At 47.4% G+C, this 16,095-nt stretch overlaps 1 pseudogene; it reads left to right on the top strand.

The window, feature by feature from the left end:
- The window catches only part of LOC147111257 (PHD finger protein 23A-like), a 33,170-nt pseudogene extending 18,030 nt beyond the window's left edge, over positions 1–15,140 (top strand).
- Positions 15,141–16,095: the final 955 nt, after the last annotated feature.

The raw sequence follows: 16,095 nt of genomic DNA, 5'->3' as shown, positions 1-16,095 counted from the left end.
CCTCCGCGATTTCTGCGCCCATCACTCCTGCGCTCGCTGATCTACATTGGCTCCCGGGTAACCAATGCCTCAATTTTAAAATTCTCATCCTTGTTTTCAAATCCCTCCATGGCCTCGTCCCTCCCTAGCTCTGTAATCTCCTCCAGCCCCACAACCCTCCGAGATATCTGCGCTCCTCTAATTCTGCCCTCTTGTGCATCCCCGATTTCAATCGCTCCACTACTGGTGGCCGTGCCTTCAGCTGCCAAGGCCCTAAGCTCTAGAATTCCCTCTTTAAACCTCTTTGCCTCTCTACCTCTGTCTCCTCCTCTAAGATGCTCCTTAAAACCTATCTCTTTGACCAAGCTTTTGGTCATCTTTCCTAATATCTCATTCTGTGGCTCTGTGTCAAATTTTGTTTGATAACACTCCTGTGAAGCGCTGTGGGATTGTTTACTATGTTAAAGACACTATATAAATGCAAGTTGTTCTTGATTCTTGCTCCTAATTGTTATTCCTCTGCAAACTGCACATATGGGCATCTAGTGATGGTAGGATTGAGCTTGGCTGTGACGCTGTCCACAGTTGAATAGACATGGTGATGCTCACTGTCTAGACGTGCACACAAAGAATGCTTACTTGGCCAAGGTATCAGAGGGGCTACTGCCATTTGTGGAACTGCACTTCAGTAAGACTCAGTGCCTTACAGAGAAAAGGGGTGAAAAACTTCTCAGAGAAAAAAAATGAAGACGAATGGAAGACGTACACTCAAGAATCTTCAAAAGACCCATAAAAGTTGGTAGAAAAGTCGATGTGCCAACCAGTCAACAGGACCCTGCTGGAGGCAATTGGAGATGGAGCAACGGAGGTTGCGGGGTGATTTGATAGAGGTGTACAAGATTATGGCGGGTTTGGATAGGCTAGACGGGGAAAGGCTGTTCCCACTATGATGGTACAAAGACTAGGGGACACAGATTTAAGGTTTTGGACAAGAGATACAGGGAGGAATGTGAGGAAAATCTTTTTTACGCAGCGAGTGGTGAGGACCTGGAACTCGCTGCCGATGGAAGTGGTAGAAGCGGAGACACTTCAATGTTTTCAAGGGGAGACTGGATAGGCACTTGAGGGAAATAAACTTGCAGGGCTACGGGGATAGAGCGGGGGAATGGGACTGACTGGATTGCTCTACAGAGAGCCGGCATGGACTCGATGGGCCAAATGACCTCCTTCTGTGCCGTTATGACTCTCTGACTCTATGGGCTGGATTTTGTCAGCCCCGAGGAGGCGGGTATGGAGGCTGGACTGCCGGTAAAGTAGCAGAATTTGGGGGCGGGTGGCAAACCCACCCCCAACCTGCCTCCGTGCCCTCTTGCCAGGAGGCGGGAAGCCGTCCTGCCCTGGGTCCCGTTTCCTCGAGGCGGGAAAGGGATTAAAGCCTATTAACTGCCTGTTAACAGGTAGTTAACAGGCAGAAAATAGGATTATCCTAATTTTGCAATTGGAGTGCAGGCTTCCCAACCTCGGGGAACCCCGCCAGGGTGTAAGAGATGAGTAGGAGGTCTGCGGGGGTTGGCGAGGTCTGAAAATGCGATGTAGAGGTGAGTGATGGGGGCAAGTGTGGAGTGGTAAGTATGTAAGGTGAGTGTAAAGTGTTAGAAAATGTTCACTTACCTTTATTTCTGCCTACAGCCTTCAGCCGCTGTGGAGCTGGAGTCCCGACATCTCCATTGTAGATTTCACAGACTGGCTGTTGGATCCTCCGAACCAACAGCCAGGTGATTTCTGCAAAGTTGAAAGGTTTGATGAGTCCTGAACACAAGGACTCATCAAACTACACAGAATGTCAGTGCTTGACAGCTTCACAGAGCTGTCAAACGCTGACATTTCTTCTTTCAAAAAATCTTGACAGATAGCACGTCATACGTTGACGTGCTCTGTCACTGACTTCCCCCTAATTGGCCTGCTGCGCCCGCTGGGCGGGCGTAACAAGGTCAATCAGGGGAAAATCCCGCTGGTTGGCCAGAAGCTGATGGAGGCAGGATTGAAAGCCGGCAAGCAGCAGTCCCACCTCCAAAAGCTTCCCATTGAGAAAATCCAGCCCTATGACTCTGTGGCATATTGTAGAAGGGTGTATAAGGGGTTTTCTCCGATACTGGTCCCCCATTACACACAGTTCTTGGACGTCAGGATTTATAAGAACAAAATACACACGGCACAGGGTTTTGGCTCAACCTTTGATTCGTTCATTTATTGAAGGCCAACACCAGTTTGCCTATCGTGCAAACAGATCAACGGAGGATGCAATCACAACTGCTCTGCACTCGGCACTGAATCACCTAGATGGTAAGGAGACCTACATCAGAATGCTGTTTATAGACTACAGCTCAGCATTCAACACTATCGTCCCCAACAAGCTGGCCACCAAACTCCAAACTCTTGGCCTGAACACTTCCCTCTGCAACTGGACCCTGGACTTCCTAACAAACAGACCCCAGTCTGTCAAATTAGGTAACCACACCTCCCCCCCCCTGACCCTGAACACGGGGGCCCCACAAGGATGTGTGCTGAGCCCCCTCCTCTACTCCCTCTTCACCCACGACTGTGTGGCTGTTAATGGTTCCAACACCATCATCAAGTTTGCGTATGACACCACGGTAGTAGGCCAGATCACCAACAACGATGAGTCAGCCTACAGGGAGGAGGTCCAGCATCTCGTGAAGTGGTGCGCCGATAACAACCTGGCCCTTAACACCAAGAAAACAAAAGAAATCATTGTGGACTTCAGGAAGTCCAAAGGCGGAAGTCACACCCCCATCCACATCAATGGGGCTGTGGTGGAAAGGGTGGACAGCTTTAAGTTCCTCGGAGTCCACATCACGGAAGACCTCTCCTGGTCCCTCAACACCTCCTCTCTGGTGAAGAAGGCCCAGCAGCGCCTATATTTCTTAAGGAGGCTGAAGGGATGTAATCTGTCACCCCTGATCCTCTCTAACTTTTACCGCTGCACTATAGAGAGCATCCTGACAAACTGTATCACAGTATGGTATGGCAGCTGTAGCTACTATGACCGGAAAGCCCTGCAGCGGGTAGTCAAAACTGCCCAACGCATTACCGGCACCCAGCTACCGACCATAGAGGACATATACCAGAAACGCTGTCTACGGAGGTCACGGTCAATCATCAAAGATCCTACCCACCCCAGCCACAGTCTGTTCGCCCTCCTACCATCTGGGAGACGCTACAGATGCATTCGCACCCGTACGGCCAGATTTAGGAACAGCTTCTTTCCCAGGGCTGTCATCCTACTGAACTCCACAAATAAACTCTAAAGCCTGCACATCTGCCAATGCACTTTATTATGGTCATAGTTATGTTAATATACTACAAGCCAAATGTATGTTGAATGTTTAAATGTCTTAATCCAAATGTACACTCTCGGGAGCCGCAAGCCTATATTTTGTTGTACTGCACTTGTGCACTAACAATGACAATAAAAGTTGATTTGATTTGATTTGATTGATATTGAACACACACACACAATTACTTCCCCAGTATAAATCCCTACGATTTATATCAGGCTAACAACCCCAAAATACAAACCCCTACGCAAGGGTCATTTGCATCGACACAATATGACACAGTTAAACCCATCCGCGATTTGACTGTTACAGATAAAGTTACCCAGACTCAATCACAAAACCCTTATTGTGATCTGACTGAAACTCACAAACGTACTCAGACTCAATCACAAAAGCCCCCTCTATGATTTGACTGAAACATACAATCACCACTCCCGAGCGGCTGTCTCTTGGAGTTGATTGTTGGCCCGAATCTTTTTGTTTGCTGTTCTGCCGTCGGCTTCCCACCCCACTGTCTTCGAAGTGATCTTACTTTAAACCAAAACCAACTTGCAGTATTTCCTGGCCCCCTCCTGAGTGTACGATTCGTTTCAAAATGTGTGACTCTGGAATAGTTCCCATGGATTGGGGGGTAGCTAATGTAACTCCACTATTTAAAAAAGGTGGTAGAGAGAAAACGGGGAATTATAGACCGGTAAGCCTGACATCGGTAGTGGGGAAAATGCTAGAGTCCATTATAAAAGATGTAATAGCGGAGCACTTGGAAAACAGTGACAGGATCGGACAAAGTCAACATGGATTTACAAAAGGTAAATCGTGCTTGACTAATCTACTGGAATTTTTTGAGGATGTAACTGGTAGAATAGATAAGGGAGAACCAGTGGATGTGGTGTATTTGGACTTTCAGAAGGCTTTCGATAAGGTCCCGCATAAGAGATTAGCGTGCAAAGTTAAAGCACATGGGATTGGGGGTAAGGTACTGACTTGGATAGAGAACTGGTTGGCAGACAGGAAGCAAAGATTTGGAATAAACGGGTCTTTTTCCGAGTGGCAGGCAGTGACTAGTGGGGTACCGCAGGGATCGGTGCTAGGACCCCAGCTATTCACAATATATATTAATGATCTAGACGAGGGAACTAGATGTAATATCTCCAAGTTTGCAGACAACACAAAGCTGGGTGGGCGTGTGTGCTGTGAGGAGGATGCAGAGAAACTCCAGTATGATTTGGACAGGTTGGGTGATTGGGCAGATGCATGGCAGATGCAGTATAATGTGGATAAATGCGAGGTTATCCACTTTGGTGGCAAAAACAGGAAGACAGATTATTATAGATTGGGAAAAGGGGGAGTGCAACGACACCTGGGTGTCCTTGTGCACCAGTCGCTGAAGTTAAGCATGCAGGTGCAGCAGGCGGTTAAGAAGGCAAATGGTATGTTGGCCTTCATAGCGAGAGGATTTGAGTACAGGAGCAAGGATGTCTTGCTGCAGTTGTACAGGGTCTTGGTGAGACAACACCTTGAGTATTGTGTGCAGTTTTGGTCGCCTTATCTGAGGAAGGATGTTCTTGCCATGGAGAGAGTGCAGCGAAGATTCACCAGACTGATACCTGGGATGGCAGGAATGACGTATGGAGAGAGATTGGGTCGATTAGGCTTATATTTGCTAGAGTTTAGAAGAATGAGAGGGGATCTCATTGAAACTTATAAAATTCTAACAGGACTAGACAGACTAGATGCAGGAAGGATGTTCCCAATGGCGGGGGGGTCCAGAACCAGGGGTCACAGTCTAAGGATAAGGGATAAGCCATTTAGGACTGAGATGAGGAGCAATTTCTTTACCCAGGTGAACCTGTGGAATTCTCTACCACAGAAGGCAGTTGAAGCCAACTTACTAAATATATTCAAGAAGGAGTTAGGTATATTTCTTAAGGCTAAAGGGATCAAGGGATATGGGGAGAAAGCAGGGACAGGGCACTGAATTTAGATGATCAGCCATGATCTCATTGAATGGCGGAGCAGGCTCGAGGGGCTGAATGGCCTACTCCTGCTCCTATCTATCTTCTATCTTTCTATGTGTGAATTGTCCGTTGATTTGAGATATCTTTCTGACAATGCAACCCTCCCAAAGTGACTACATATGCAAGGTTGCTGGTGTCTGTTAGCATTCGTATTCAAAAGGTTCGAGGCCAGGCCCATTGTCTAGGCCTGCACTGAAACTTGTTATTCGGGGGCCATGGTCTAAGGTGGGCAATGTAACCCCTTAAGGTAAATAAATATGCGAATGTTCTTGTTCAGAATCATTCGTATTTTAGATTGTCTCTGATCGAGTCGTAGTTTCGGCTGCAATGTTTGAATTAACCCTTTATTGCCGAGCCCTTTTTGCTGGCTCTGCAGTTCTGGGTTTTTATATTTCATAGTCCAATTTCTACCGTTGGGGGTGGGTGGAGGAACGGATCCTACAGTGAAGAAAAGTAAAGCTGCTATAGAGTAGTTGCAGGACTAATTGAAGCAACTGGTGCTCATGGCGGAAACATGCTTCATCCATTATGTACAAAAATCTGGAAGACCTGAGAATGGGCAATTGATTGGGTTGAATCAAGATTTGCCGCCTTGCCAAAGAGAGAGAATCTGAGAGAATTACAGCAATTACTGCACAATCAGGTTGATTAGTTATCCAAACAGAACACTGTTGAACGTGGCACTCGGAAGGACGATGATGGAGAAACCAGATCAAGAGCTTGCTGAGGAGCAAACAGAATTCAGCGAGGAAGAACAGCAGATTAGATGATTGTGCATCTGTCGGCAATTAGTGATTAACTATTAACCAGCGCTCATCAATTACTCAAAAGCATTTGATTCCACGAGTGGTGCAGAACTCTCCAAAGTGCTGCTGAAGATAGGCTTTCCTGCACATCTGGTAGGACTTTGGCACGTAGCCCAAGAACCTGCATTGAAATAGATATGTGTCGGAGAGCTTTGTGATTTATGAAGGAGTTGAAGAGGACTTTGCATCCTTTCACCTCACCGCTTCAGTTTCCCAGTCATTCGTGTGAGCAAAAGGTCTTCCTTTGACTCTTTCAGTGACCAGGAGAAAATATACCAATTTATTAGCAAAAGGTGAAGACGCTGGTGTTGGGGCAGGAGGAGAACAATATTACAACCTTCTGTATACTTGTTTGCTCGCTGGTCAAAGACTTCCAGCTAAAAGTGAGAAGGCAGGAAGGAAACCAAAAGTCAAGCAGGTGATAAACCGGCAGTGGGCAGACACGATGGTGGGAGAAGAATGAGAGGGGATCTCATAAGAATGAGAGGGAATCTCATTGAAACGTATGAAATTCTGACAGACTGGATGCAGGGAGGATGTTTCCCCTGGCTGGGGGTCTAGAACGAGGGGTCACAGTCTCAGGATACGGGGTAGGGCATTTAGGACTGCGATGAGGAGAAATTTCTTCACTCAGAGGGTGGTGAACCTGTGGAATTCTCTACCACAGAAGGCTGTGGAGGCCAAGTCACTGAATATATTTAAGATGAAGATAAGATAGCTTTCTAGACACAAAAGGCATCAAGGGGTATGGGGAGAGATCAGAAATATGGTATTGGGATAAAGGATCAGCCATGGTAATGTTGAATGGCGGAGCAGGCTCGAAGGGCTGAATGCTCCTATTTTTCTATGTTTCGAAGAAAAAAATGCCCAAATTATCAGACAAGGCCAAGGGTGTGGTGATAATTACCCTCCGCCCCAGTAGGGCGCGACGGAGAGTAAACAGACAAAGGAAATGAATAAAGAAGCCTCGTGTTGATGGCGGAAGGAATACATCCCATGTCCGTGTGTTGAGCACATTACATGGTGACAGAAGTGGCAAGTACCTGAAATACCCATGTTAAAGACTGTCCGCGTCAATGGAACTAACTTTCCCGGTGAAACCAGTCAGCTCCCGGTGAGTGAAAGTTTATGATACGGGTGTAGCATAGTAGCTAGTTAAGCCAGGACGGAGATAAACAAGAGAGATTGAGAAAAAAAAAGTGTACTTACCCCATGTTGCTTACTATCATGGCCACTCAAAGTCCTGCATTCTTTCAGATTTCTCCCCCTCAGAGTTTGATTTTACGCGGCCAGAAGAGTGGCCGTTGTGGCTCAGCAGATTTGAACACTTCAGACAGGCTTCAGGCCTTGATAAACAGTCACAGGGAAAACAGGTCAACACGCTATTATGTTCCATGGGAGCGGAGGCTGAAGCGATCGTCTGGTGCAGGAATATTACGGCTGATCAACTGAAAAGCTATGACACAGTTAAACCAGAGTTGTCTAATCATTTCATCCTGCAGAGGAATTTGATATTCGAACGCGCAAGATTCCATAGGCGCATGCAGGAGAGAGGGGAATCGGGTGATAGCTTCATCAAAGCGTTATATGAGCTCATAGAACACTGTGAATATGGAGCTATGCGGGATGAACTAATTCGTGACAGATTGGTTGTTGGACTAAGGGATCTTAAACTCTCTGAAAAATTACAGATGGATCCAGACCTCACGGTTGACAAAGCAAAAACACAGGTTTTCCAAAGTGAAGCAATAAAGAAACAGCAATCAATGCTTCGGAAAGATAGTAATGAGGAGGAGGAGTCCATTGAAACCATAAGTACCCCCCGACAATCAGCCCCCCAAAAACATTTTTCTACCAAATCAAGACAAACTGACTCACATGAGTATGTACAGAGGCCTCGCACTGGAACTCAAACTGGAACACATTTCCAACCACAAAAGCGGAGTTGCAGATGGTGTGGCCGGAATACACACAATAGACAAATCTGTCCAGCCAAAGATGTTAGCTGCAGGAATTGCCAGAAAAAGGGACATTTTGCTGCAGTTTGCCGATCCACACCTGCGGTTGCTGAAATATCAGAGGACGACGACAATGAGATAGCGTTCCTGGGGTCAATTGGAGATGGGCAGGACCAGCCGTGGACCATCACTCTAAGCATGTGTGGTCACATGACTGAATTCAAACTCGATACAGGGGCTGATGTCACTGTCATCCCGGAGTGCCTCTACAACGATCTAGGTCAAGAGGCTCTTCAGAGCACCACTAAGATTCTTCAGGGGCCTGGTCAAGCCCCGTTGAATGTCAGAGGAAAATTTTCAGCTACCCTGACCCGTGGTCCACGGTCTACAAAACAGGACGTGTATGTGGTATGCGGTCTACGAACAGCGCTCCTCGGTCGCCCCGCCATCATTTCCCTGCGTCTGGTGTCCAGGCTGGACCCACAAGTAGCAGAGACAGTATCTACGGACCTCGAACGGGAGGTCAGACAGCGGTTCCCCAGACTGTTTCAAGGCATTGGGTGACTGCAAGAGGAGTATCACATTCGCCTCAAGCCGGATGCTAAACCTTTTGGTCTCTCTACACCCCGACGTGTCTCGCTCCCCCTTATGTCCAAAGTTAAGGAGGAACTCACCCACATGGAGCAACTGGGGATAATTGCAAGAGTTGAGGAACCCACAGCCTGGTGCTCCGGAATGGTTGTAGTCCCAAAACCCAACGGAAAAATCAGAATCTGCGTAGACCTAACAAAACTCAATGAAAGTGTCTGTAGAGAGCTGCATCTCTTACCCTGCGTAGAGCACACTCTGGGGCAGCTGAAAGATGCAAAGGTTTTTACAAAGCTTGACGCTCAATCTGGTTTCTGGCAAATACCCTTGTCGGAGGAGTCAAAACGTCTCACCACGTTCATCATGCCATTCGGATGTTACTGTTTCCACAAACTGCCCTTTGGAATATCCTCCGCCCCTGAGCATTTCCAGCGCCGCATGTCCCGCCTCTTTGAGGGACTTGATGGTGTCTTATGCCAAATGAATGATGTGTTGGTGTGTGGCGCAACCCAAGAGCAGCACGATCAGCGACTTTTTGCAATTCTCAGTAAACTACAGCAAGCTGGACTTACTCTTAACTCCAAATGTGAATTCGCCAAAACGCAGGTGAAATTTCTCGGCCAGGTCATCGATGGGACCGGTGTCAGAGCAGATCCTGACAAAGTCAAGGCCCTCGCACACATGGCCGCGCCAAGGAATGTATCTGAAATACGCCGCTTCATGGGCCTGGTCAATCACTTGGGCAAATACATACCCCATCTAGCCGATAAAACCAAACCACTCCGGGATCTCCTCAACAGGCAGACCTCATGGTATTGGGGACCCCAGCAGTCCCAAGCTTTCACTGAGATAAAGACGGAGCTAGCCACCCCGCCAGGCCTTGCACTGTATGACCCCAATGCACTCATTAAAGTGTCAGCTGATGCCTCATCATTTGGCTTGGGTGCAGTCCTTTTACAAAAGAGACCTGACACTGACTGGTGCCCTGTAGCCTATGCTTCACGAGCCCTTTCAAAAACAGAGCAGCGCTATGCGCAGATTGAAAAAGAGGCCCTGGCTATTACATGGGCGTGTGAGCGCTATAGAGACTTCCTAATAGGCATGACATTCCAGGTTGAAACAGATCACAAGCCCCTCCTTACACTATTGGGATCTAAAAACCTGGACGAGTTGTCCCCCTGCATTCAGCGCTTTCGGATGCGACTCATGCACTTTCACTTCACTATATCACATGTGCCAGGGAAGAGCCTAGCAACTGCCGACGTCCTCTCCAGGGCTCCCTACCAGCCGCCGGTGGATGATTCCCCTGAGGTGCAGTGCATCGAGAATTATGTACACTCAATACTCACTGCACTGCCCATTACCGAGAAACGCCTGGCTGCACTTCGTCAAGAACAGGAAACGGATGAACTACTTCGTCAGGTCTTCACATACTGCCGTGAGGGCTGGCCAGATCATGCGAAACTTGACAACGCTCTTAGACCTTACGTGGCCGTTTCAGGTGACCTCACTATTGCACAAGGATTGCTGCTACAAGGGTGCCGGTTGGTCATTCCAGCATCAATGCAGAAAGACATTCTGGACAAACTGCATGATGGCCATCAAGGGATCACAAAATGCAGAGCACGAGCCAAGTGTTCTGTCTGGTGGCCTGGATTAAGCGGTCAACTACAACGTAAAGTACAACAGTGCCCAAGCTGCGCCCAAATGAGACAACAACCACCAGAGCCATTGATTCCAGATGACACCCCTGAGGGCCCATGGCAGAAGGTTGGGGCTGATCTATTTCATTTGGATAACTCAACTTACCTGGTAATGTTTGACTACTTCTCTAAGTTCATTGAAGTTATCAAGCTCCTCTCCACCACCTCACATGCAGTCGTTGAATGTATGAAATCCTGCTTTGCCCGCCTAGGGGTCCCCCTGCTGGTCCGAACAGATAATGGCCCCAATTTGCCTCGGACACCTTTCGCTCATTTGCCGACAGCTGGGACTTCACCCATGTCACATCCAGTCCTCTGTATCCTCAAAGCAATGGGGCTGCCAAGCGCGCTGTCCAGACAGCCAAACAGCTTTTTAAAAAGTCACCTGACCCATACCGGGCACTCCTTGCATACTGCTCCACACCTCTTTCTAGCAGATTCAGCCCTGCTGAGTTGCTACAAGGCAGAAAACTTTGTACAACTGTGCCAACTATGCCATCACTCCTGACCCCAGGCTGGCCCGACCTCCAGAATTTTACAGACAAGGACAAGCAATCTAAACTAAGACAACAGGCCAACTTTAACAGTCGCCACAGAGCTAAGCCCTTGTGTCCACTCCTTCCAGGTGACTATGTGTGGATACGTGACTCCCACAAACGAGGCATTGTGCGAGGACAGGCCAACACCCCAAGATCGTATCTGGTTGATATCCAGGGCCAGATTGTTCGCAGGAACCGCAGACACCTCGCACTTACCCAGCAGCCCCCAGACGCTGCTGATGAGCCTTCCATTCCCGATGACTACAATGGGGATGCGGGTCCTGGAACTCCTCCACCCACAGGGGATACCCCACCTCCGTCTCCTCCACCCACAGGAGATACCCCACCTCCATCGGGTTCCAGATGATACCCTGAAAGGGTCTGCAATCCTCCTTCATACCTCCAGGACTTTGCAACATGAATAGCTTAAGAACCAAGACACCTCATTGGGTCAGAATAATACCCGAGGTACTTGGTGGAGGGTTCAATCACCTTGTCCCTCCAAGCTTACTCTGCTTGCATTATTCGTGTTTCTCTAAAAAAAGGAAGAGATACATTGTGCATTAGAGATGTTATGTTTGTTAGAGTTTGTTATTTCTTAAGCACAGTAAAAAAGTAATGATTTGAAAGAAGGTCATTTGAAATGTTAATAGTAAAGGAATAGTATTCAAAGTCTGTTTAGAAAGGGAGATGTGGTGATAGTTACCCTCCGCCCCGGTAGGGGGTGACGGAGAGTAAACAGAGAAAGGAAATGAATAAAGAAGCCTCGTGTTGATGGCTGAAGGAATACATCCCGTGTCCGTGTGTTGAGCACATTACAAAGGGCAGTGAATGCAGTGCAGAGAGAAGAGAATTAGTTGGCAAAGCAAGAAGTAAAATGGCTGAGTGGACAACAGGCCTGGGACGAACGCTTCAACCTTAATTACTTAATTCCTTGTCCTCAACTGCTAGGCTACTCATCCGCTTCAGAGCTCCCTCTGTTTAACTGAATTCTAGACCCAGGCTGGCCTAGGCAGGCTATCAGGCTTAATCTCCTTACGCACAAGCTGTGAGCCAATTTTTCCTCAACTCTGGCTGTTTTTAATCCAATCCTCTTTCTCACAACATTCTGTTTTGGACTGTTTAGGCCACTTCATCACCCCGACCTCCCACCCCACCCCGCAACACATTCTGGAAAGCCCCCCCATGTTCAGCACTAAGTAGCTACTTTGAGTTTGCTGTGCCCTGGTTGATATAGAAGTGTCTTCATCCCTGGGGTGATCCTGTGCCATTTGTAAGGGTTTAGAACTGACTTATTTTCCACAGGCCGGATGCGGGCCACGGAACAGTTTCATCGGGCCCGCAGACCTCCCCCCTCAGAGGCGGACTGGCTATTTGGGAAATTTCCCGAAGGGCCCCCCCGCAACCTGAACAGTTGACCCAGCTGAATTGTGAGTATCTTTAACTTTCTAAAGCCAGTACTTCCTGCGGCTCGGAGGCATTTTCCTGGCTCCTCGCTTCCCGCCCGCCCACCCGTCTTGCCCCTCCCTCGCTCGCGTTCGCTGATCTTCCAATCGCAGCTTTATAATTTCTCGCTATCTTCAGCCGCTTAAGCTTTTTTGGGTTGGGTTTGAGGGCTCAGCTTGCACCGTTCCTCATTCCTTTTTTTAAATTATTTCTTGGGATGCGGGCATCACTGGTAAGGCCGGCATTTATTGCCCATCCCTAGTTGCCCTTGAGAAGGTGGTGGTGAGCCGCCTTCTTGAACCGCTGCAGTCCGTGTGGTGAAGGTACTCCCACCGTGCTGTTAGGTAAGGAGTTCCAAGATTTTGACCCAGCGACGATGAAGGATCAGCGATATACTTCCAAGTCAGGATGGTGTGTGACTTGGAGGGGAACTTGGAGGTGGTGGTGCTCCCATGCCCTTGTCATTCTAGACTGTAGCGTCTGATCGGAGCTTCCCTCCTGCGCAGCCATTATCGCACACTACAGTTCAGCCTTGCGCTCCTCTGTTCTGCAGTTAATACCATTTTAATTTAGATCTATCTGATGATATTTCATAGGATGGAAAAAATGGTTTCCACCACCTGAAATCAGATAGTACTCTACTCAACAGAATGAAGTTGAAGGATTCTCTCTACCCAGGGTTTGAGAAGTTTAATTTTTGTTAACCAAAGGTATTAAGAGATATGGGGCAAAGGCAACAGAGCAGTCATGATCTCATTGAATGGCAGAACATGCTCGAGCGGCTAAGTGGCCTACTCCTGTTAACATAAGAACATAAGTAATAGGAGCAGGAGTAGGCCATTCGGCCCCTTGAGCCTGCTCCGTCATTCAATAAGATCATGGCTGATCCTCTATCTCAACTCCACTTTCCTGCACTATCCCCATATCCTCTTGATATCCAAAAATCTATCGATCTCTGTCTTGAATATACTCAACGACTGAGCCTCCACAGCCCTCTGGGGTAAAGAATTCCAAAGATTCACCACCCTCTGAGTGAAGAAATTTCTCCTCATCTCAGTACTAAATGGCCGACTGCTTATTCTGAGACTGTGACCCCCTGGTTCTAGACTCCCCAGCCAGGGGAAACAACCTCCCTGCATCTACCCTGTCAAGCCCCGTAAGAATTTTGTATGTTTCAATGAGATCATCTCTCATTCTTCTAAACTCTAGAGAATATAGGCCGAGTCTACTCAATCTCTCCTCAAAGTACAATCCACCCATCCCAGGAATCAGTCTGGTGAACTTTCATTGCACTCTCTCCATGGCAAGTATATCGTTCCTTGGGTAAGGAGACCAAAATTGTACACAATACTCCAGGTGTGGTCTCACCAGGGCCCTATATAATTGCAGTAAGACATCTTTACTCTTATACTTAAATCCTCTTGTAATAAAGGCCAACATACCATTTGCTTTCTTAATTGCTTGCTGTACCTGCATGTTAACTTTCAGCGATTCGTGTACAAGGACACCCAGGTCCCTCTGAACACCAACATTTCCCAATCTCTCACCATTTAAAAAATACTCTGCTTTTCTATTTTTCCTACCAAAGTGGATAACTTCACATTTCTCCACATTATATTCCATTTGCCATGTTCTTGCCCACTCACTTACCCTGTCTATATCCCCTTGAAGCCTCCTTGCATCCTCCTTACAATTTACATTCCCACCCAGCTTTGTATCATCAGCAAACTTGGATATATTACATTTGGTCCCCTCACCCAAATCATTGATATAGATTGTGAATATCTGAGACCCAAGCACTGATCCTTGCGGTACCCCACTAGTTACAGTCTGCCAACTCGAAAATGACCCGTTTATTCCTACTCTCTGTTTTCTGTCCGTTAACCAATCCTCAATCCATGCTAGTACATTGCCCCCAATCCCCTGAGTCCTATTTTGTTTAATAACCTCTTGTGTGGCACCTTATCGAACGCCTTCTGAAAATCCAAACACAACACATCCACTGGATCCCCCTTTTCTATTCTGCTAGCTACAGCCTCAAAAAACTCTTAACAGATGTGTCAAACACGATATCCCTTTCATAAATCCGTGTTGACTCTGCCCAATCCCATTATTATTTTCTAAGTGCCCTGTTACCACATCCTTAATAATAGATTCTGTTCCTATGTTCCTAAGTCTGAGAATAAAGGGATAAGTAGCACACGGTGGAGGGTGGAAATGAAGCTGGGCAGTCTCGCCGGGGAGGAGTTCCGCTTCATCTCCGTATTAAAAAGAGCAAAAAATGAAGGCTGTAAAAAGAAAGTGCTGAGCAAAAGATCAAAAGCTCATCGAGTGAAACGGATTCAGATGAGGAGGTGGTGAAAGAAAGCTTCCTCTCTGAGCCTCTGAGATCAAGTCCAGAGACCACTTGTACTGAGAGCTATAAAATGGAAATCAGAGAGTGCCTCAGCGTGGGAAATAGTCGGGGCGGTGAAACCAGCTCTAGTGAAGGTGGAAGGCGGATAATGGCCGAGGATATCACAGTAGAATCAGATGGAGACTCGTGGGACCTGGGGGCATGTTATTGTCAGAAGGCCTTTGCAGGCAGGCCGATGATTGAATGTGACCAGTGGCACACCTGGATCCGCCTGCTCTTGTGCCAAAATCCATAAGTCTAATGTCCCTGACGATTTATTTTCTGTACAAAATGTAGAGATGTGAAAGAAGGGAGGAAATTGGGCTCAGGTCAGAAGAAAGTTCCGTGAATGAACAACTCACCAGGCTGTTCTGTGACGCATCTGCATGAGGTAAAACGAACATGAAATGAAGAACGGACCAAAGATCAGCCAAAGAAACCTTGATAAAAGCCAATAGGGAGTTATTTTATTTGAACAGCAAAGGTTACAGAGTAAACCAGGCAGGTTGCCATGGGAAGGAAGGGCTCCTCTTTTCCTTCCCACTGTGGAGGACCCAGAGATACTCCCTACAAGGGATGTGTTACCTGATTGTGATTTAAGCTAATAATTGCTAAGGCAGCCAGTTGTGGCTGTGTTACAGATTAGGAGTACAGGAAATCAAACAAGACAGGTGCATTCCTGGCCAGAATGGTAGGTGGTTCAGTGTCAGGCCCATTCTGACTTTGTACCCTTTATATTAGGACTCATCCTTCTCATACTTGAAGCAATTTACAGGTAGATCGAAGCAAACTGTTTCCAGTGGCCGAGGGATCAAGGACGAAGGGCAATAGATGCAAGATTCAATGTAAGAGATTTAGAACAGGGAGCAAGAGAAATTTTATTTTTTACACAGAGAGCTGTGAGGCTGTGGAATGTACTTCCAGGGCCAGTGGTTGAGGCACAGAGTTCTGTAGTTACAAGTGGTCCTCGTGACACCATCCCACTGGCTCCACCACCTTTTCTACATCATAGAATGGTTACAGCACGGAAGAAGGCCATTCGGCCTGTCGAGCCCGTGCCAGGTCTCTGCAAGAGCACTTCAGCTAGTCCCACTCCACCGCCCTTTCCCCATAGCCCTGCAAATTTTTTTCCTTCGGGTACTTATCCAACTACCTTTTGAAAGCCGTGAATTGAGTCTGCCTCCACCATCCTTTCAGGCAGTGTATTCCAGATCCCAACCACTTACTGCGTAAAAAAGTTTATTTTTACGTCGCCTTTGGACCTTCTGCCAATCACCTTAAATCTGTGTCCTCTGGTTCTCGAC

The sequence above is a fragment of the Somniosus microcephalus genome, chromosome 11, assembly GCF_052327205.1.
Source record: "Somniosus microcephalus isolate GS21.2 chromosome 11, FLI_Smic_1.0, whole genome shotgun sequence".
NCBI classification, from domain to species: Eukaryota; Metazoa; Chordata; class Chondrichthyes; order Squaliformes; family Somniosidae; genus Somniosus; species Somniosus microcephalus.
This window is presented reverse-complemented; position numbering and strand designations above follow the sequence as displayed.